Source organism: Octopus bimaculoides, chromosome 3 (genome assembly GCF_046866305.1).
Source record: "Octopus bimaculoides isolate indiv1 chromosome 3, ASM4686630v1, whole genome shotgun sequence".
Classification (NCBI taxonomy): Eukaryota; Metazoa; Mollusca; class Cephalopoda; order Octopoda; family Octopodidae; genus Octopus; species Octopus bimaculoides.
Genome location: NC_142930.1, coordinates 28995150 through 29004230, shown reverse-complemented (window position 1 = coordinate 29004230; position 9081 = coordinate 28995150).

The window sequence follows — 9081 nt, the reverse complement described above, 5'->3', positions numbered from 1 at the left end:
TTGAAGAAATTTTGGATAATCTCCATTAAAAATGTTTTAGCAATTTTTTTTCTTTTTTTGTTGCACGAATGTTAATTCACTCACAAAAAGTTGCATTGAAATTATCGAAAAAGTGGGATCAATCAAACTTCATTAAGATCTACTCAAAATAACATAAAATAATATTTCCATTTTATTTTCTCAGAAACTATGATTTTCCGATCATACTTCACTAATTCATATAATTACTCTTTAAGGAATATTCTCTAAAACTGTAAATGTTTCCACTGTCTTTTGAAGTGCTGTGCTGTATACAATAGTTTTTTTTTTTTTGCTCTCTCAAAACGATTTAGAAATCACGCGAAGATTTAAAAGACGAAAGTTTCCTTGAAAACAGGTGCGCCGATACCAGATATCGGCTCAGTGCACTGCTCTGACCGATAACTTAAAATAAACATACAATCTTGTTGTGTGAACGTATCTACGTATATATGTATGTACGTACGTACGTACGTATGTATGTATGTATGTATGTATGTATGTATGTATGTATGTATGCACGTACGTATGTATGTATGTGAGCATGGATGTGTATGTGTGTGCATACACATGTTCACATAGATGAATATAGGTGTGAGAGGAAACGAGTTTTGAAACAAACATACGCTCTGTATTTCCATTATGGATACCAACTTTTGTGCAGCAATGTTAGTCACTTTTGCAGTTATATTGGACATCAAATATCATAAGACTTTGGAAGTTACGCATGAATGGCATGTTTGAAATTTTAAACTAAGTATCCATTATGGCTTTTATGGCATTGGACTGTCTGCTAACACGCATACTCGCACACGCACACACGTGTACACACACACACACACACACCCACACACACACACGTGTATACACACACACATACACACACACACACACACACATTCTTGATGCATGAAGTTTGCAATCTTTGAACTAGAATAGTTTACTACGTTCCGACTGCCAGGCACCTTCCATAACGTTGTTGAGACATAATATATTACTTATACCAAGATACGCACTGCATCTGAATAACAAAGTATGTGGGAAGGAAAGATTAACACCGTCAACGTAGAGTTTTTTTTTCTGTACTTATACATTAGTGAGCTGGCTCTTAATGCAGTGGAGAAATATTAATGTAGACATGTTAAGCATGTGCTTTTATCAAGTGATTAAATGTAGTCAAGCACGTATACCTTGTAGTGGTAAGTACTGCGTGGGAATTACTGGCTTATGTCATGTAAAAAAAATACTCATATATGTTAGAACAATCCGTCATATATTTAACGTGTTAAAAACCCATGGTGGTGGTAACTGAATAGGAAATTAACTGAGATCTGTTTGAAAATACTTTTATGTTAAGATCTAATGATATTATTCAACATCGATATCTGAAGTCCAAATTATAAGTTAGCCATTGCCAGAAGAGGCAGAGCAATCCATTCGCAGATGTATTTTGAGAGAATGCTGTGAGAGCTAGATGCTACTATACAATGTGACGGTAATAAGCTTTATTGTCTCGACAAGTGTTCACCACATTTAGAAATTATCTCTACAAGGATTATAGTTATTGCATTCCAGAATGGTTGTTTGGGAGATACCTTGTGCATGGCAGGAGGCCAGATCGGTATCCTATACAGTGGCACTAATTGCCTGCAAAAAGTTCTCTTTAATCAATGTGCTGTTAAACGGGGAGTTTAAAGAGAGAGCATTTTACTTTTTAATATATATTTGAGTGGTGGATGCAAAATGCAGGATCCTCTCTGAACGAAAATCGTACATTTTCGCATTAACAATCCAGAATGGTACTAATAGTCAAATTTTGTCATTTAAATATGCAATAATAGCGGTGTTCACTAGAGAAAATGGTAAGAAGCCCGTTTTCACCATTTTATAACGTACATTAAGCTGTACTCTTTAGCCTACCTTATATTTTTCTAGTAACGAATGCTTTCTTTGTGAAAAGTCCACTTTCGCAATTACAGGAAACAATGAAAAATGTCTTGAGAATAAATGTAACGAAAATGAAATTAAGAGAAATATTTGCTAAATGGATCGGAATAATGGAGATCTACTTAGAAATCATCTAAATGGATTTGAATATTCTATCTACAATACAAATTTCTTTTACCAATATTCTTTTCTTTTATGTCCCAAAATGCCTGTAGCTAATCGAAATATTACTTGTTGAGATGTTTTCCCAGACATTTTTCTGTTTCATATAGATTATATAAACAGTGATATCTACATACATGAAGACAAACATGCACACATATGAACACATAATAAGAATTTAGCACACTACAGACACGCAAACATACACATACAATCAATTACATACACACACGCAGGTACATGCAAGCGCACACACGCAAACACAATCACAATATGTGTGTGGAGGAGTTGTACAGAGAAAGACAATGAGAGAAAGAGAAAAGAGGGAGAGGAGTATAGAAATTGATAGGCAGACAAATGTATAGATACAGAAATATATCATAAAGCTATCCGTTCTAAGCCAGGATGTTGTTCACCTGTTGGCTTAAATTTATTACCAGAAAGTAATAGGTTCTATTCTTAAACTTAATGGTGGCTCATGGCTTAGTTATTATGGCACTAAGACTAATATTTCGAATTTTAAACTAGGCAATTCGTTGTGTTCTTGAACAAACCACTTCACTCCAAGTAGCTCGAGTTAACTCAGCTGGCAAAAATGAGTGATGCTGCGAAGGACTGACGTCCAACGTTAAAAGATTTTAGATACAGGAGAAAGCGTGCACGACTTTTGTGATATAAACATTGCACGATCGTCTTGCATGCGACAGTTATACATCGCTTATTTCATATAGGCGGCGCTGTGTGGTAAGATGATTCGTTCCCAACCACACGGTTCTGTGATCAAACCCACTATGTGGCACCTTCAGCAAGTGTTTTCTACGATAGTTTTAGGCCGACCGAGTGAGTAGATTTAGTTGAAGGAAAGTAAAAGAAGCCTGTCGTATGTGTGTGTGTGTGTGTGTGTGTGTGTGTGTGTGTGTGTGTGTGTGTGTGTGCGTGTGCGTGCGTTCGTGCGCACATGCGTCTGTGTTTGTGTATGTGTGTGTCTTTGTGTCTGCGTTTGTCCACCATCACTGCTTGACAACATTTGTTGGTATGTTTACGTACCCGTAAAATAGCGGTTCGGCAAAAGGCACCAACTGAATAAGTACCAAGATTTTAAAAATATGCTAGGGTCGATTCATGCGACTGAAAAAATTTTCCAGGCAGTGCTCCAGCATCGCCGCAGTCTAATGACGGAAACAAGTGAAAGATAAAAGATATATATCAATATACCATTTATGCACACTGTATTTGAAATAAACCCTACAAATAGTCTCTTGTCATAGATACACTGAGATTTAGGAGATTTCTATAACATGCCTTCTATTTCCCACTAATCCTCGTGGGGTCAAGGCACATGGTTAGGTCTATTTGTAACCCAGGACTCTAGTTCATGAGAAATCGCGAGATTAACCGACAAGAAGGTTGATGCAAAAAAGTGGAATGAGAAAACAAAGGGAAAATAAGAACTGAAAAAGTATGGAGACGTTAAATAAGTTAGGTCCCTTTGACCTTAGATATCATAATTAATCTAGCTGTCGCAGAATAATTCAAGGGTGAGCAGTCTAAAGGCGAAAGAACAGCTTGAAACTCGAGAGTGTAGCTTCCTCCAGTCCAACAAAAGAAATGCGTCCATGTGACTATATGCATATATGTATGTGCGTATGTGTGTGTGTGTGTGTGTGTGTGTGTTTGTTTGTGCGTGAGTGTGTGTGTGTATGTTTCAGTGCATGTGAGTGTGTTACGTGTCCACTATGTGTTGGTTCAAAACCTATTTCATTTTATTCTCTGCGACCTCAGTATTCTACCTGATATCTAGGTATTAAACGCAAACTGATGAATGGCAAATTTAACCTCCTCATCACTTGAACTCGAGCCGACGATCTAACGTGTTTCTCAGATCGATATATTTGATAAGAAATAAATTATTGACAAGCAACCAACACCCGTGTTTCTAATAAACTATTGAAGACTTTGTTGAAAGTTTTTACGTGTTGCTGTGTGTTCGAATAATTAGGTTGACGAGCTCGGATAAGACCGACAGTAGCTCCCACCGTGGCAATATCAATAATTTTATTTATGTTTTGTTTTCCTATGCTTGGGACTAAAATGCCCAAGACATCGTTCGTTTTTAAAACGGTAGAATAATATATGAAGGTACGTGTGACCAGAGTAAATATTCCTTCCCTAACACATCAACGGCAGGTAATAGCAAAAAGCAGTAATGTCATGATGTCTTTGTGCTAAAACATGTAAAACGCCGAAATTTTATGGCATGTTGATATATGTATTTTAAAAATAGAGGAAATTCAAAGTTGTATCTGCAATGCGTTGATCACTTTAACCTACATCATTATATCTTGATTATCGCTACTCGTTTAATGAAAATTTGCCCATGATATAAATGTTATTAACTAACAATATATCAATGTTATAAGTTATAAATGTAATATTGTATACTGAATTTCAAGAGGCACAACTTATGAACTTTTAAATTTAAACTCCTAAACATATAGGAAAGAGACTAAAATACTATGAAGATAACCGTTTCACCTGCTACTATTAAGAAGACAGCTGAGACTTAAACGGAAATTATAGGAGTACAAAGAGGTTTCATATGAGAATCTACATCAGAATCAACTTTCAGATGGTCCCTTCAGGCACTATAAATTAGAGAGCTCAAATATCCAGTTACTGAATTATTCAATTATATCACGAATGTAGAAGCCGAGTGTCGAATAGAGAAATCAATATACAATGGAAAACTGAAGCTAGAATTCGCCATCGTGTTTTATTACATGTCAAAGGAAAAGTTCAAGGAGACGCAAAACTCTTGAGCGACTGCTTTATATCTTGTGATATTATTGCTGTACGCATTAAATTAACTACAAAATAATTTACGAAATATGAAATATTTGATGCTTTTCTGTAACGAACCAGCATGTTAGGAATACAATAACGAATGAATATATATCCCGCCGAGTTCTACTTTTCGGAACACCCAATGATACATAAATACTTAAGTACGTACGAACGTGTGTTTATATATAGACACAGACACACACACAGGCATGCACTCACACACACACACACACACACACATATATATACCAACGTGCTGTCACAATATTAAAGAAGTGGAATAATACAACATCCTGAGAAGTTGCCATTATATTTGAAACTGAAATATTTATGGCAGCCTTGGAATGCCGTTCACTTACACTCGTAAAATATGTATCGTACAGCTGTCCAGTTGGATGCCTATCAAACTCTATGTTCTTAAGAAAGAGATATCTTTTAAATGTTTCAGATATTTCACTGCATCCACGCAGGAGCACCGCCTTATATAGGAATGATATACATATACACACACACACACACACACATATATATATATATATATATATATATATATATATATATATATATATATATATCGATAGATATATATAGAGAGAAAGGGGGAGAAAGAGATTAGTATGATTGAGCGGTTATTTATGTGTATTTGAAGATGAGTGAAATTACCCGATTACCGGTTAGTATGAACTTAATTTAGGGCATATTGAATTATGTATATGTTAATGTTATGATGCTGTATACACATATCAGAATGATGTTATAGTGACTGCAGCAGTGATAGCAAATAATATAAAATAATAACAGTAGCATAATTATATAGTAAGAAAGCGGGAAGAAAAAGAATGATTAGTAACAGAAGAGTGTAATAACATGATGAAAAAGGTTAAAAAAAGGAAGAGGGGGGAAAAGTAAAACAAGAAGGATGAGGTGAAAGAGGAATTTATTTTCCAATAATATCAACTGGATATTTTTGTGCCTTTCTGTATTACTCTATCTTAGAGTATTTATATTTGTGCTGGGAAGGCTATATTTTTGTCTTATTAATGGCAAAGACCTGGAATTTGGTTAGGCTAGTTAATCGATTACATCTCTCTAGTACGTGAATAATACGTTATTTTATCGAAGGTGAAATGAAGAAAAGTAAATATCAGCACTTAGTTATTTGCAGTCAATTGTAAATTGTCGGTAGAAATAGCGAAGGGATTTTTCTTTGTTGTTTAATCATTCTTCCAGTCAATGCAACCTTGGAAATCCCATACTTCAGTTTTATTTCAGGTATGTTTCGTAAATGTTTCTAATACCTATTTGGAGTAGCTACGTTTTGGATCATATATGTTAAGAAACATTGAGTTGACCACACACAAACGCACAAATACACACACACACAAACACAAACACGCACACACTCACTCACACACACATACACACATACAAACACGCTCAAGAATGTATACGTATAATCCTATATGTATGTATATGCCAGGCGACGCTGTAACAAGCCACTTCAATGCTACAGACCATTCCATCACTCAGTCACCAGTGCGCTGCCTTGCCGCACGTCGTAGATCCACATTCTTTTGGAAACGGAGGTAAAAATGTGGTACTATATCACCGAAAGGTTTAAATGAATGTTTTTTTCTCCTACTACTAGAGCTCCTTTTAGTTCATTAAATATTTTCTTTTCCTTTAACTCCCGTTTTACCTCATTTTCCTCTCCTCACTTCACTCCCGATTTGTTTGCTTCACTTCCTCATACCATTCCTCTTCCCTTTTACCTTTTCATGCTCTTTCTACTATCACTTCTTGTTCAGTGTTGAAGACAGATCTTTTTTAACATAGAGTATGTAAGTAGGTGCTGTCGCTCATTGATTTCTCTCTTTTCAAATCTTCCATGAAGAATGACAGCCCGAAGTTTTGGATTCTACATTCCGAACGGCAAGTTCATTGCACTCTTATCATCGATTTGATTTTACTTTATATTGCAAGTCTTTTTGGTGCAGACGCTCAACAGTCTCTCTCTGGAATCTACTCAATCAAATGTATGTATATATATATGCATGCAGGTCCATTAAAGCAGTTACTTTCTCAGCAGATACAATTTCAACACTTATTGTCTAATGAATATCAGATTGCTTACTCAGAGGACTGTACTAATACAAAATTTACGAGCGGCAATAATACATCATTGAACATGCTTTGGATTGTATGATCTTCTTTAGGGATCGAAATGGTACCGTGGATCACGAGGGTAGATGTAGAACTTGTGAATACGTAGTTATGACTGTTTTCTGCCGTGTCTAGAGATGAAATGTATTCTAGCGTCAACACCAACGTATGTTATATTAGACGGAGGTAAAATACAAGCGAATCTAGATACTATTTCTAGCCAGACAAGTAAGAAAGTAAAGGCATAATAATCCAAACGTCCTTCCTCCTGCCATTTAAATGTATAAGCAGCCATCAAGGTAAACAAATATAAAACTAACCTAAAAATATAAGCCGAAATCCTGTTGGATACAAAATATTGTCAATTGACCCATAAAGTAGACAGCGAATGTATAAAAAAAGACTTACAAATTATGGTACACATGGGTATTTATTGTATATGAAACAAAATAATATGAAACACTATAAGAAATAATATATTTGTGTTTCTGTGTGTATGACATATATGTTATTTCTTATATGTACATCATCTCTAAGTAGATAGAATAAATATTTGTCGTTTTATTTGTTTAGGAATTCGTGCATTCGTTTTCTGTTCATTCATGAGTAAAAATATGTTTGTTTCTAAAAGAAAAAAAATAAAAGAAAAAAAAAAGAAGAAGAAAAAACATTCCCAAACATTTTTGATAAAAACACAATAAAGTAATCAGAGAGAAATAATGTTTTGGAAAATAAAAAAAAATGTGAACTTCAATGAAACAATTTATGAACGAAAAATACAGTTTCCATCATAGTATGTATACGTTTGTACATACATACATACATACATACATACATACCTCTATGTGTGCGTATGTATGCACCCTCCACATGCACATTCCTGAAGAAACACCGGCAAACTTGCGTGTGCACCCCCAAATTCTGCTCATTTTCACACCATGAATTTTCAATGTGACAGATGCATTAGTTTGATAAATGTAAACTTGGTAAAGTAGGAGGTTCTCAATGCAATTTACTTGCAAGTCTCTTACTCTTAAACACCTGAAATTGGGATCATATAAGAGATGCCTCAAAAAGACATTTAGAGGTTCATATATGTATTATAGCTGTACCTTTATCAATGGTGTTTTACAAGAACTGAATGTACGAGAACGGTTTCCTTTAATAACGGACCATATTTCTGCCTAGTAGAATAGAAGTGAAATCAACATATTTTTAACAACTACTATACGGATAAATGTTTTATCACTCAGATTCAACATAGTACCCTTCATCTCCGTTTTGAAATCTCTATTGCGTCGCTTTAAACTCGGGGAATTTGCGAATCATCTTCACTCCACATTGGCGTATCACATTCTATGTACAAGCACACCCAAACAAATTTTGGTACAGCCATATGGGTGGCCGTGAATGTACGCCATTGATATTATTCTGTTCCTTAAACGGATACATTCATAAAATGCTATATATAGACAGGTACTGCAGTGGCTGATCTATTGAAAGTGCATGTTCATAAATTGTGAGACGAAGACGGTGATACATACATTTTAAAGGATTTTAGAAATGGAAAAGGTAAATAAAGACTGCATATGTTTCAAAGATACAATTCATGTCTTTAATAACACGTAGCCCATACAAAGACAGTTTAGCTAATAATTACGTCCCATTAACTGCAATTTCTTACATATATACACGCTCACATAATCACATACAGGCGGGTATATACATATACACACAAGCGCACGCACACACACACACACATACATACACACACACACACATACATACACACATACACACACACACACACACACACACACACACACACACACACACACACACACACACACACATATATATCAAAGGTTAGAGAAGGGAAAAATGGACGAAAACTGGGCGAAAACAACGGCCAGAAAAGGGAGACAAAAACACGATACAAGGATCATT